At 37.2% G+C, this 15,393-nt stretch overlaps 1 protein-coding gene across 3 annotated transcripts in view; it reads right to left on the bottom strand.

Moving 5' to 3' along the window:
- Positions 1-9,599: 9,599 nt before the first annotated feature.
- Positions 9,600-15,393, bottom strand: part of CCNH (cyclin H) — a 338,048-nt gene continuing 332,254 nt past the window's right edge. For all 3 annotated transcript variants that reach the window (XR_014262459.1, XR_014262461.1, XR_014262462.1), the window contains exon 10: positions 9,600-12,027. The gene's annotated coding sequence lies outside the window, so the exon portion shown is untranslated. The remainder of the gene's footprint in view (positions 12,028-15,393) is intronic.

Here is a 15,393-nt window from a genome sequence, read left to right as displayed (position 1 = left end):
TGGATGTGATTTACCATGCGTCCTGCATCTATTGACTATGTTTCATGGCATTTGATTTCTTTTTTTTTTTAAACATCTTTATTGGAGTATAATTGCTTTACAGTGGTGTGTTAGTTTCTGCTTTATAACAAAGTGAATCAGCTATACATATACATATCCCCATATCTCCTCCCTCTTGCATATCCCTCCCACCCTCCCTATCTAACCCCTCTAGGTGGTCACAAAGCACCAAGCTGATCTCCCTGTGCTATGTGGCTGCTTCACACTAGTTATCTATTTTACATTTGGCATTATATATGAATCCATGCCACTCTCTCACTTCATCCCAGCTTACACTTCCCCCTCCCCATGTCCTCAAGTCCATTCCGTACGTCTGCATCTTTATTCCTGCCCTGTCCCTAGGATCATCAGAACCATTTTTTTTTAATTCCATATATATGTGTTAGCATACAGTATTTGTTTTTCTCTTTCTGACATACTTCACTCTGTATGACAGACTCAAGGTCCATCCACCTCACTACAAATAACTCAATTTCGTTTCTTTTTATGGCTAAGTAATATTCCATTGTATATATGTGCCACATCTTCTTTATCCATTTATCTATCGATGGACACTTAGGTTGCTTCCATGTCCTGGCTATTGTAAATAGAGCTGTAATGAATATTGTGGTACATGACTCTTTTTGAATTTTGGTTTTCTCAGGGTATATGCCCAGTAGTGGGATTGCTGGGTCATATGGTAGTTCTATTTTTAGTTTTTTAAGGAACCTCCATATTGTTCTCCATAGTGACTGTATCAATTTACTTTCCCACCAACAGTGCAAGATGGTTCCCTTTTCTGCACACGCTCTCAGCATTTATTGTTCGTAGATTTTTTGATGATGGCCATTCTGACCGGTGTGAGGTGATACCTCACATTGTAGTTTTGATTTGCATTTCCCTAATGATTAATGATGTTGAGCATCCTTTCATGTGTTTGTTGCAATCTGTATATCTTCTTTGGAGAAATGCCTGTTTAGGTCTTCTGCCCATTTTTGGATTGGGTTGTTTGTTTTTTTCATAATGAGCTGCATGAGCTGCTTTCAACTTTTGGAGCTTAATCCTTTGTCAGTTGTTTCATTTGCAAATATTTTCTCCCACTCTGAGTGTTGTCTTTTCGTCTTGTTTATGGTTTCCTTTGCTGTGCAAAAGCTTTTAAGTTTCATTAGGTCCCATTTGTTGATTTTTGTTTTTATTTCCATTTCTCTAGGTGGTGGGTCAAAAAGGATCTTGCTGTGATTGATGTCATAGAGTGTTCTGCCTGTGTTTCCTCTAAGAGTTTTACAGTGTCTGGCCTTACATTTAGGTCTTTAATCCATTTTGAGTTTATTTTTGTGTATGGTGTTAGGGAGTGTTCTAATTTCATTCTTTTACATGTAGCTGTCCAGTTTTCCCAGCACCACTTATTGAAGAGGCTGTCTTTTCTCCATTGTATGTTCTTGCCTCCTTTATCAAAAATGAGGTGACCATATGTGTGTGGGTTTATCTCTGGGCTTTCTTATCCTGTTCCATTGATCTATATTTCTGTTTTTGTGCCAGTACCATACTGTCTTGATTACTGTAGCTTTGTAGTGTAGTCTGAAGTCCAGGAGCATGATTCCTCCAGTTCTGTTTTACTTTCTCAAGATTGCTTGGCTATTCAGGGTCTTTTGTGTTTCCATACAAATTGTGAAATTTTTTGTTCTAGTTCTGTGAAAAATGCCATTGGTAGTTTGATAGGGATTGCACTGAATCTATAGATTGATTTAGGTTGTATAGTGATTTTCACAATGTTGATTCTTCCAATCCAAGAACATGGTATATCTCTCCACCTGTTGGTATCATCTTTAATTTCTTTCATCAGTGTCTTATAGTTTTCTGCATACAGGTCTTTTGTCTCCTTAGGTAGGTATATTCCTAGGTATTTTATTCTTTAGTTGCAGTGGTAAATGGGAGTGTTTCCTTAATTTCTCTTTCAGAGTTTTCATCATTCATGAATAGGAATGCAAGAGATTTCTGTGCATTAATTTTATATCCTGCTACTCTACCAAATTCATTAATTAGCTCTAGTAGTTTTCTGGTAGCATCTTTAGGATTCTCCATATATAGTATCATGTCATCTGCAAACAGTGACAGCTTTACTTCTTCTTTTCCATTTTGGATTCCTTTTATTTCTTTTTCTTCTCTGATTGCTGTGGCTAAAACTTCCAAAACTGTGTTGAATAAGAGTGGTGAGAGTGGGCAACCTTGTCTTGTTCCTGATCTTAGAGGAAAGGGTTTCAGTTTTTCACCATTGAGAACGATATTGGCTGTAGGTTTGTCATATATGGCCTTTATTATGTTGAGGTAAGTTTCCTCTATGCCTACTTTCTGGACAGTTTTTATCATAAATAGGTGTTGAATTTTGTGAAAGCTTTTTCTGCATCTATTGAGATGCTCATATGGTTTTTCTCCTTCAGTTTGTTAATATGGTTTATCACACTGATAGATTTGTGTATATTGAAGAATGCTCACGTTCGTGGGATAAACCCCACTTGATCATGGTGTATGATCGTTTTAATGTGCTGTTGGATTCTGTTTGCTAGTATTTTGTTGAGGATTTTTGCATCTGTGTTCATCAGTGATATTGGCCTCTAGTTTTCTTTCTTTGTGACATCATTGTCTGGGTTTGGTATCAGGGTGATGGTGGCCTTGTAGAATGAGTTTGGGAGTGTTCTTCCCTCTGCTATATTTTGGAAGAGTTTGAGAAGGATAGATGTTAGCTCTTCTCTAAATGTTTGATAGAATTCACCTGTGAAGCCATCTGGTCCTGGGCTTTAGTTTGTTGGAAGATTTTTAATCACAGTTTCAATTTCATAACTTGTGATTTGTCTGTTCATATTTTCTATTTCTTCCTGGTTCAGTCTCCGAAGGTTGTGCTTTTCTAAGAATTTTTCCATTTCTTCCAGGTTGTCCATTTTATTGGCATAGAGTTGCTCTTAGTAATCTCTATGATACTTTGTATTTCTGCAGTGTCAGTTGTTACTTCTTTTTCATTTCTATTTCTATTGATTTGAGTCTTCTCCCTTTTTTTCTTGATGTGTCTGGCTGATGGTTTATCAATTTTGTTTATCTTCTCAAAGAACCAGCTTTTAGTTTTATTGATCTTTGCTATTGTTTCCTTCATTTCTTTTTCCTTTATTTCTGATATGATCTTTATGATTTCTTTCCTTCTGCTAACTTTGGGGTTTTTTGTTCTTCTTTCTCTAATTGCTTTAGGTGTAAGGTTAGGTTGTTTACTTGAGATGTTTCTTGTTTCGTAAGGTAGCATTGTATTGCTATAAACTTCCTTCTTAGAACTGCTTTTGCTGCATCCCATAGGTTTTGGGTCATCATGTTTTCATTGTCATTTGTTTCTAGGTATTTTTTGATTTCCTTTTTGATTTCTTCAGTGATCTCTTGGTTATTCAGTAGTGTATTGTTTAGCCTCCATTTGTTTGTATTTTTAAAAATTTTTTCCGGTCATTGATATCTAGTCTCACAGCATTGTAGTCAGAAAAATACTTGATACGTTTTCAATTTTCTTAAATTTACCAAGGCTTGATTTGTGGTCCAAGAGGTGGTCTATCCTGGAAAATGTTCCATGAGCACTTGAGAAGAAAGTGTATTCTGTTGTTGTTGGATGGAATGTCCTATAAGTGTCAATTAAGTCCATCTTGTTTAATGTATCATTTAAAGCTTGTGTTTCCTTATTTATTTACATTTTGGATGATCTGTCCATTGGTGAAAGTGGGGTGTTAAAATCCCCTATTATGATTGTGTTACTGTCGATTTCCCCTTTTATGGCTGTTAGCATTTGCCTTATGTAGTGAGGTGCTCCTATGTTGGGTGCATAAATATTTACCATTGTTATGTCTTCTTCTTGGATTAATCCCTTGATCATTATGTAGTGTCCTTCTTTGTGTCTTGTGATAGTCTTTATTTTAAAGTCTATTTTGTCTGATATGAGAATTGCTACTCCAGCTTTCTTTTGATTTCCATTTACATGGAATATCTTTTTCCATCCCCTCACTTTCAGTCTGTTTTTGTCCCTAGGTCTGAAATGGGTCTCTTGTAGACAGCAAATATATGAGTCTTGTTTTTGTATCCATTCAGCCAGTCTATGTCTTTTGGTTGGAACATTTAATCCTTTTACATTTAAGGTAATTATCAATATGTATGTTACTATTACCATTTTCTTAATTGTTTTGGGTTTGTTTTTGTAGGTCCTTCCTTCTGTTGTGTTTCCTGCCTAGAGAAGTTCCTTTAGCATTTGTTGTAAAGCTGGTTTGGTGGTGCTGAATTCTTTTACCTTTTGCTTGTCTCTAAAGTTTTTAATTTCTCCATCAAATCTGAATGAGATCCTTGCTGCGTAGAGTAATCTTGGTTGTAATTTTTTCCCTTTCATCACTTTAAATATGTCCTGCCACTCCCTTCTGCCTTCAGAGTTTCTGCTGAAAGATCAGCTCTTAACCTTATAGGGATTCCCTTGTATGTTATTTGTTGTTTTTCCCTTGTTGCTTCTAATATTTTTTCTTTATATTTAGTTTTTGATAGTTTGATTAATATGTGTCTTGGCATGTTTCTCCTTGGATTTATCCTGTATGGGACTCTCTGAGCTTCCTGGACTTGATTAACTATTTCCTTTCCTATATTAGGGAAGTTTTCAACTATAATCTCTTCAAATATTTTCTCAGTCCCTTTCTTTTTCTCTTCTTCTTCTGGGACCCCTGTAATTCGAATGTTGGTGCATTTAATGTTGTCCCAGAAGTCTCTGAGACTGTCCTCAATTCTTTTCATTCTTTTTTCTTCATTCTGCTCTGTGGTAGTTATTTCCACTATTTTATCTTCCAGGTCACTTATCCGTTCTTCTGCCTCAGTTATTCTGCTATTGATTCCTTCTAGAGAATTTTTAATTTCATTTATTGTGTTGTTCATCATTGTTTGTGTGCTCTTTAGTTCTTCTAGATTCTTGTTAAATGTTTCTTGTATTTTCTCCATTCTATTTCCAAGATTTTGGATCATCTTTACTATCATTACTCTGAATTCTTTTTCAGATAGACTGCCTATTTCCTCCTCATTTGTTTGGTCTGTTGGGTTTTTACCTTGCTCCTTCATCTGCTGTGTGTTTCTCTGTCTTCTCATTTTGCTTAACTTACTGTGTTTGGGGTCTCCTTTTCACAGACTGCATGTTCGTAGTTCACGTTGTTTTCGGTGTCTGCCCCTAGTGGCTAAGGTTGGTTCAGTGGGTTGTGTAGGCTTCCTGGTGGAGGGGACTAGTGCCTGTATTCTGGTGGATGAGGCTGGATCTTGTCTTTCTGGTGGGCAGGACTGCATCCAGTGGTGTGTTTTGGAGTGTCTGTGACCTTATTATGATTTTAGGCAGCCTCTCAGCTAATGGGTGGGGTTGTGTTCCTGTCTTACTAGTTGTTTGGCATGGGGTGCCCAGCACTGTAGCTTGCTGGTTGTTGAGTGGAGCTGGGTCTTAGGCTGAGATAGAGATCTCTGGGAGAGCTTTCGCCATTTGATATTACATGGAGGTGGGAGGTCTCTGGTGGACCAAAGTCCTGAACTCGGCTCTCCCACCTCAGAGGCACAGACCTGACCCCTGGCCAGAGCACCAAGACCCTGCCAACCACACAGCTCAGAAGAAAAGGGAGAAAGAAAGAAAAAAAAAATAATAAAAAGAAATAAAGTTATTAAAATAAAAAATAAAAAATTATTAAAGTTAAAAAAATTAAAAAGTAATAAAAAAAGGGAAAAATGATAGAAAGAAGGAACAGAGCAACCAAACCATAAAACGAATTCACCTATGATAACAAGCACTAAAAACCATTAAAAAAAAAAAAAAACCAACAGAACCCTAGGACAAATTGTAAAAGCAAAGCTATACGAACAAAATCACACAAAGAAGCATACACATACACAGTCACAAAAGGAGAAAAAGGAAATATATATATTTTTTTTTTAAAAGGAAGAGAGCAACCAAAGTAATAAACAAATCTACCAATGATGAACTAAGATAAACATAAATCACAAACCAGTCAGTCGCATACAGCAAACCCCACGTCTACAGTTGCTCCCAAAGTCCATCGCCTCAATTTTGGGATGATTCGTTGTGTATTCAGGTATTCTAGAGATGCAGGATACATCAAGTTGATTGTGGAGATTTAATCCACTGCTCCTGAGGCTGCTGGGAGAAATTTCCCTTTCTCTTCTTTGTTGGCACAGCTCCTGGGGTTCAGCTTTGGATTTGGCCCCACCTCTGCATGTAGGTCGCCTGAGGGCGTCTTCTCCTGCCCAGGCAGGATGGGGTTAAAGGAGCAGCTGATTCAGGAGCTCTGGCTCACTCAGGCCGGGGGGAGGGCAGGGTGTGGAATGTGGGGTGAGCCTGCAGTGGCAAAGGCCAGTGTGACATTGCAATAGCCTGAGGCACGCCATGTGTTCTCCCAGGGAAGTTGTCCCTGGATCACGGGACCCTGGCTGTGGTGGGCTGCACAGACTCCCGGGAGGGGAGGTGTGGATAGTGACCTGTGTTTGTACACAGGCTTCTTGATGGCTGCAGCAGCAACCTTAGTGTTTCATGCCCATCTCTGGTGTCTGCGCTGATAGCCGTGTCTCGCACTCATCTCTGGACCTTGTTTAGGCAGTGCTCTGAATACCCTCTCCTCGCACACCCCAAAACAATGTTCTCTTGCCTCTTAGGCAGGTCCACACTTTTTCCCGGACTCCCTCCTGGATAGCTGTGGTGCACTAGCCCCCTTCAGGCTGTGTTCACGCAGCCAACCCCAGTCCTCTCCCTGGGATCTGACCTCCGAAGCCGGAGCCTCAGCTCCCAGCCCCCACCTGCCACGGCGGGTGAGCAGACAAGCCTCTAGGACTAGTGAGTGCTGGTCAGCACCGATCCTTTGTGCGGGAATCTCTCCGCTTTGTCCTCCACACCTCTGTTGCTGCACTCTCCTCTGTGGCTCCGAAGCTCCCCCAACCCCGCCACCCCATCTCCGCCAGTAGAGGGGCTTCCTAGTGTGTGGAAACTTTTCTTCCTTCACAACTCCTTCACAACTCCTTCCCAGAGGGGCAGGTCCCATCTCTATTCTTTTGTCTCTGTTTTTTCTTTTTTCTTTTGCCCTTCCCAGGTACATGGGGAGTTTCTTGCCTTTTGGGAAGTCTGAGGTCTTCTGCCAGCATTCAGTAGGTGTTCTGTAGGAGTTGTTCCACATGTAGATATATTTATGATGTATTTGTGGGGAGGAAGGTGATCTCCACATCTTACTCCTCCACCATCTTGACGGTCTCCAGCATTTGATTTCTTTGTGTTATTTTAACATTTTTCTGTCAGCACATCTTCTGTGGTAATCATGTTTTTTAGTTTTTCATAATTATCAGTACTGAGATATAATTTATATACAGTAAAAAGTACCATGCATTTAATATATAGAACATTTCCAGTACTCAAAAAAGTTCCTTTTTAACCCCTTGTAGTCATTTATCCCATCTCTAACCCTGTGAAACTACTGATATGCTTTCTGTCCTTATAAACTAGTTATATCTTTTTCTAGAATTTCAGATGAAGAGAGCCACACAGTGTGTACTTTTTTGCTTCTGGCTTCTTTTACAAAGCAATAATGCTTTTGAGATTTATCTATGTTTTATGTGTATTGAGTTCATTCCTTTTGTTACTGATATTCCGTTGTATGGATACAACATTTTATTCATTCATCACTTGTTGAATATTTGGTTTGCTGCTGGTTTGTTTTTTACCTTTTATCTTCTATGAACATCTGTGTTAATCTTTATACATATATGTCCGTGGATGTATATTTTTATTTCTCTTAAATAAATACATAGGAGTGAAATTCCTGAGTAACGTAACAAACATCTGTTTAGCTTTGTAAGAGATTGCCAAGCTGTTCACAGTGGTTGTGCCATTTTCCATTCCTACCAGCAATGTATGAAGGTTTCAGTTGTGCACCTTCGCCACTTCTCAGGCCAGAATAACATTGTCAGTCTTTTTAATTTTAGCATTCTGATGGGGGTGTAGTGTATCTCATTGTGGTTTTAATCTCCATTTCTCTGATGACCAATAATATGGAGCATCTGTTTAGGTATTTACTCATCATTTGTATATCCTCTTTTGGAAAGTCTCCTCAAAACTTTTGCCCATATTTTAATTGCATTGTTTCTCTTCTTACTGTTGAGTTATAAGCTTTGTTTATGTCTGGACACAAGTCTTTTGGCATGTATATGTTTTATAAATATTTTCTTCCATTTTCTTAAAGCTGTCTTTGTAAGAGCAAAAGTTTTAAATTTTAATGAAATCCAATTAATTGATTCTTTTCTCTTACAGGTCATGCTTTTTATATCCTATCCAAGAATCTTTGCCTAACACAAGGTCATAATGATTCTCTCTTGTGTTTTCTTCTAAACGACTTGTAGCTTAACTTTTACATATAGGTCTGTATTCATTTTAATTTAACTTGTATGTGTGGTAAGAGATAAGGGTTAAGCTCAAATGCCAGCACCGTTTGGTGAAAAGACTACCTTTTCCTCATGGAATTAGTTTGCCATCTTTGCCAAAAATCAAATAAATATGTGTGTGTGGTTTATATTTGGACTATTGATTCTAATCCTTTTCCTATATAACTATAGTTATGCCAATACCACATTATTTTTTTTTAATTAATTTATTTTATTTTATTTATTTTTGGCTGTGTTGGGTCTTCATTTCTGTGCGAGGGCTTTCTCCAGTTGCGGCGAGCGGGGGCCACTCTTCATCGCGGTGCGCGGGCCTCTCACTATCGCGGCCTCTCTAGTTGCGGAGCACAGGCTCCAGACACGCAGGCTCAGTAGTTGTGGCTCACGGGCCTTGTTGCTCCGCGGCATGTGGGATCTTCCCAGACCAGGGCTCGAACCCGTGTCCCCTGCATTGGCAGGCAGATTCTCAACCACTGCACCACCAGGGAAGCCCGACATTATTTTAATTACTGTAGTTCAAAATCAAGTATCCTAAGTCACCCAAATTGTCCACCTTTTTCAAAAGTCCTTGCATTTCCATACAAATTTTTTAATAAACATGTCAATTTCTACCAAAAAGCCCAATGAAATTTTGATTGGGATTATTTTAAATCTATTGATCACTTTGGGGAGAATTATAATCTTAACAATATTGAGTTTTCCAATTCATGAATAAGATATATCTCTCTCCAATTTTAAGTAGGGTCTTAATTTCTCTCATCAGTATTTTACAGTTTTCAATGTACATGTCTCAAACACATTTTATACCATTTATCCCTATGCATTTCATGATTTTACATGCTGTTTTAAATGCTACAGTAAATCTTATTTTATTTTTCAATTGTTCATCACTTATATATAAATGTAGCTGGTTTTTTATATTGATTTTGTATCCTGCAAACTTGCTAAACTCACCTATTAGATCTAAAAGATTCTTGTAGATTCCTTAGGATTTTCAATATATGGTACCATGTTGTCTAAGAATAAAGATAGTTTTACTCTTCCTTTCCAGTCTGTGTCACATATTTCTTTTCTTTTTCTTTTCTTTCTTTCTTTTTTATTGTATTTTTTCTGTTTTTGTGGCTTTATCACACTGGCTTGTTTGGACCTTCAGTACAATATTAAGTAGAAGTGATGAGAGTGGGTATCTTTGTTTTGTTTCTGATATAATGGAGAAAGCATCCTGTCTTCTATTATGTTGGCTGTAGGAGGGATGGATGGATAGATAGACTGATTGATAAATAGATATACGTCCTTCATCATATTGTAGAAATTTCCTTCTATTTCTAGTTTGTTTTTTTTAATCATGAATAGGTGTTGAATTTTGACAAATTCTTTCTCTGCATTCATTGAGATAGCATACGGTTTTTCTCTTTTGTTTGGTTACATTCGTTTTTGAATGATAAGTCAACTCTGCATTACTAGAATACATTTCACTTTGCCATGATGTATTTTCCATTTTTTAAGTTGTGTAAATTGCTGCATTCAATTTGACAATATTTGTTACAGATTTTGAATATATGTTCATGAAGGATAGTCATCTTTAGTTTTGTTTCCCTGTGATATCTTTGTCTGTTTTGCTTTCAAGGTAATATTAAAGTTGTAAAATGAGTTTTGAAGTAGCCCCTCTTCCTTTATTTTCAGAAGGAGTTTGTGTAGGATTGGTATTATTTCTTCCTTAAATGTTTGATAGAATTCATCCATGATGCTATTTTGGCCTGGTTAAAATATTTAGTTTCTTTAGTTGAATAAAGATATTTAGGGGTTCTATTTCTTCTTGAATTAGTTTTGGTCAGTTATGTTCTTCAAGGAAATTGCCCATATAATCTACACTGTTAATTTATTGACATAGAGTTGTTTGTAATATTACCTTTTTATCCTTTTAATGTCTGTAGAGTCTCTGGTGATGTTCCTATTTTTATTCTGATATTGTCAATTTAGTTCCTTTCAGTTTTTTCTTGATCAATATAGGTAGAGACATCAATTTCATTGATTATTTTGGAAACAAAAAAAACAGGTTTGAGGTTCATTGATTTTTCTCTGTTGTTTTTCTGATGTTAATTTCTTTGATTTTAAAATTTCTTTTTTTTTTAACATCTTTATTGGAGTATAATTGCTTTACAATGGTGTGTTAGTTTCTGCTGTATAACAAAGTGAATCAGCTATAGGTATACATATATTCCCATATCCCCTCCCTCTTGTGTCTCCCTCCCACCCTCCCTATCCCACCCCTTTAGGTGGGCACAAAGCACTGAGCTAATCTCCCTGTGCTGTGTAGCTGCTTCCCACTAGCTATCTATTTTACATTTGGTAGTGTATATATGTCAGTGCTACTCTCTCACTTCGTCCCAGCTTACCCGTCCCACTCCCCATGTCCTCAAGTCCATTCTCTACATCTGCGTCTTTATTCCTGTACTGCCCCTAGGTTCATCAGAACCAATTTTTTTTTTTTTTTAGAATCCATATATATGAGTTAGTATACAGTATTTGTTTTTCTCTTTCTGACTTACTTCACTCTGTGTGACAGACTCTAGGTCCATCCACTTCACTACAAATAACTCAATTTCATTTCTTTTTATGGCTGAGTAATATTCCATTGTATATATGTGTCACATCTTCTTTATCCATTCATCTGTCGATGGACACCTAGGTTGCTTCCATGTCCTGGCTATTGTAAATAGTGCTGCAGTGAACCTTGTGGTACATGACTCTTTTTGAATTATGGTTTCCTCAGGGTATATGCCCAGTAGTGGGATTGCTGGGTCGTATGGTAGTTCTATTTTTAGTTTTTTAAGGAACTTCCATACTGTTCTCCATAGTGGTTGTATCAATTTACATTCCCAGCAACAGTGCAAGAGAATTCCCTTTTCTCCACACCCTCTCCAGCATTTATTGTTTGTAGATTTTTTGATGATGGCCATTCTGACTGGTGTGAGGTGATACCTCATTGTAGTTTTTTTTTTTTTCCACACATGCACACTGTATTTTATTTTTACAAGAGATAAATAGACTGACACCAAGCATTGTAAATGGATGACCACAACAAAGGCAACAATGATTGCAATTACCAAACATGAAACACACTCATACTATGTCATAATATTGACATTCAGTCCAGTAATCCTCCACTGTAACAGCTCCTTTACTTTGCAGTGAAAATTGATTTGTATATTCTTTGCCTCTGAGTCCTTGTGGGATTTTTTTTTTTAATTCAAACAGAAAGTCTCAAAAATTATAATCATCCTCATCAGTTCACTCAGTCCCATGTAATTAATTTTTTTTCATCTTGATCTTTTTATAACACTTTTATGAGTTCATCAGTTTTTCATTAGAGTTCTGAAAATGCTTATTCATTCAGTTCAGCAGTACAGTTACCAGAAACCTGTACTTGTCAGAGTCTTTTCTATGAATTCCTTGAAGATGAAACCCTTTTATCGGAACATATTTGCAAAAGCATCAGAGTACACCCAGAACTGTCTGTAAATGACAAAAGACTTAAAAGTGACCACGGTTAAAGATTTGATGAAAGTTCATAATAGTGCAATTGACAAGGAAATTTAGTTTTTTCTGAGATATACATTTTAACGTAATAACTAGAATTATGACTTATAACATTATACCAGGACATATAAGATTTTTAGAAATTTCATGTAATGTCTGAAACATTTATATTAACATATTTCCATACAGATAACCCAATGAAAGTTTAGTATTAGTTGTTTTCTTTGTTTGTTTGTTTATACTGCAGGTTCTTATTAGTCATCAGTTTTATACACATCAGTGCATACATTTCAATCCCAATCACCCAATTCAGCACACCACCATCCCCATCCCACTGCAGTTTTCCCCCCTTGGTGTCCATATGTCTGTTCTCTACATCTGTGTCTCAACTTCTGCCCTGCAAACCGGCTCATCTGTACCATTTTTCTAGGTTCCACATACATGCATTAATATACGATATTTGTTCTTCTCTTCTGACTTACTTCACTCTGTATGACAGTCTCTAGCTCCATCCACGTCTCAACAAATGACTCAATTTCGTTCCTTTTTATGGCTGAGTAATATTCCATTGTATATATGTACCACCACTTCTTTATCCATTCATCTGTCTATGGGCATTTAGGTTGCTTCCATGTCCTGGCTATTGTAAATAGTGCTGCAATGAACATTGGGGTGCATGTGTCTTTTTGAATTATGGTTTTCTCTGGGTATACGCCCAGTAGTGGGATTGCTGGGTCATATGGTAAATCTATTTTTAGTTTTTTTAAGGAACCTCCATACAGTTCTCCATAGTGGCTGTATCAATTTACATTCCCACCAACAGTGCAAGAGGGTTCCCTTTTCTCCACACCCTCTCCAGCATTTGTTGTTTGTAGATTTTCTGATGATGACAATTCGAACTGGTGTGAGGTGATACCTCATTGTAGTTTTGATTTGCATTTCTCTAATAATTAGTGATGTTGAGCATCTTTTCATGTGCTCCTTGGCCATCTGTATGTCTTCTTTGGAGAAATGTCTATTTAGGTCTTCTGCCCATTTTTGGATTGGGTTTTTTGTTTCTTTAATATTGACCTGAATGAGCTGTTTATATATTTTGGGGATTAATCCTTTGGCCGTTGATTCGTTTGCAAATATTTTCCCCCATTCTGAGGGCTGTCTTTTTGTCTTGTTTATGGTTTCCTTTGCTGTGCAAAAGCTTTGAATTTTCATTAGGTCCCATTTGTTTATTTTTGTTTTTATTTCCATTACTCTAGGAGGTGGATCAAAAAAGATCTTGCTGTGATTTATGTCAAAGATTGTTCTTCCTATGTTTTCCTCTAAGAGTTTTATAGTGTCTGGTCTTACATTTAGGTCTTTAATCCATTTTGAGTTTATTTTTGTGTATGGTGTTAGGGAGTGTTCTAATTTCATTCTTTTACATGTAGCTGTCCAGTTTTCCCAGCACCACTTATTGAAGAGACTGTCTTTTCTCCATTGTATATCTTTGCCTCCTTTGTCATAGATTAGTTGACCATAGGTGCATGGGTTTATCTCTGGGCTTTCTATCTTGTTCCATTGATCTATGTTTCTATTTTTGTGCCAGTACCATATTGTCTTGATTACTGTAGCTTTGTAGTATAGTCTGAAGTCAGGGAGTCTGATTCCTCCAGCTCCGTTTTTTTCCCTAAAGACTGCTTTGGCTATTTGGGGTCTTTTATGTCTCCATACAAATTTTTTTTTTTTTTGAGTTGAGTTTTATTCCATGTCTTACTGAGGACTAGAGCCCAGGAGTCAGCCTCTCAGATAGCTCCAAAGAACTGCTCCAAAGAGGTAGGGGAGGGGCCAGGATATAGATGAATGTTTTGCTGAGAAATACATGTAATCGAGCATACATCTTGCTAAAAGATTACAGCCAATCACAAAAAAAATATCACAAGTTAATAATTTTAGTGCTTCTCTATGGATGGGAAGACGCAACAATCTTGGGTCATTGAAATTCTTCCTTAGATATGCATCTTAACTATCTAGGGGCTCATATAGCCACAACACAGAAAGCTTCACCCTGAATTCCTTTCAGGTTGTACTGTAGGTCTGTAATGGCAGCAGTTAATGACTTGATCTTTGTAGAACTGGAATGGCAGGCAACATTTTTTGTTTATGTATTGAATCACTGTTGTGTAACAGGAACTAACATAGTGTTGTAGGTAAATTATACTTCAAAAACAAACACACAAACCACCTGTGGTTACCAGAGGCAGGGGTAGGGGGATGGGGAATTCAATGAAGGCTGTCAAAAGGTACAAACTTCCAGTTATAGGATAAATAAGTACTAGGGCTGTAATGTACAACATGATAAATATAATTAACACTGCTCTATGTTATATATCAAAATTGTTAAAAGAGTAAATCCTAAGAATTCTCATCACAAGGAAAAAATTTTTTTTCTATGTCTCTAATGTTGTATCTATATGAGATGACAGATGCTCACTAAACTTACTGTGGTCATCATTTCATGATGTGTGTAGGTCCAGTCATGATGCTGTACACCTTAAGCTTACACAGTGCTGTATGTCAATTATATATCAATAAAACTAGAGGGGAAAAAGAGCCGGGGATCGAGCCCATGTCCCCTGCACTGGCAGGTGGATTCTCGGCCACTGCGCCACCAGGGAAGCCCCAAAAAACACTTTTTAAATGTCTGCAGTATGTTTATTATCTCTATAAGAATCATAAATGTTAAACTAAGTAAATTACCTATAATGGAAGTGGTTTATGAGCAAGCTGGATTGGTCAGACTTTATACAAACTTTGGTATGCTACAGAATGCTTTATTGTACTTGTGAAATTTGCTTGTCTAACCTGAATTTACATTCCATGGTGATAACATGGTAATGTAGTGATATTAAGGAAAGTGAACACACACACACACACAGAGCAATTCTTGAAAAGGATTTAGATGGTGAAAAGAAAATACCGTGGGCATACAACCCCAGGTTAAATTAACAACAACTGGAGTAAGGCAAAGTAAATGACTGACAGCTCTTAAATGCATTCATTTGCTGACAGAATACTTGAGTGTTGAGTGCCAGCAGTGTGCCAAACACTCTCAGAGGTGCCCAGACTATATCACTAAACAAAATAGTCAAAGATCCCTATCCTTGCAGAATTTAGAATTTTCTTCTTATAGATGTAATGTATGGCTTGGGGAAAGGGAAGTAAAGAAAAGTTATTTTGTTTTTGACTATCCTAATTCGAGATACTGAGTTTTAAGTTGGTATTTAATAAATGAACTTGACTTTCAGCTGAAGAAATACATAATCTAAAAAGGAACACCATATGAAAGGAGTGATTTCAGTGAGCCCA

The sequence above is a fragment of the Balaenoptera physalus genome (genome assembly GCF_965194825.1).
Source record: "Balaenoptera physalus genome assembly, chromosome: 3".
NCBI classification, from domain to species: Eukaryota; Metazoa; Chordata; class Mammalia; order Artiodactyla; family Balaenopteridae; genus Balaenoptera; species Balaenoptera physalus.
Note: the sequence above shows the minus strand (reverse complement) of the source record. Positions and strands in the feature narration are given on the sequence as shown.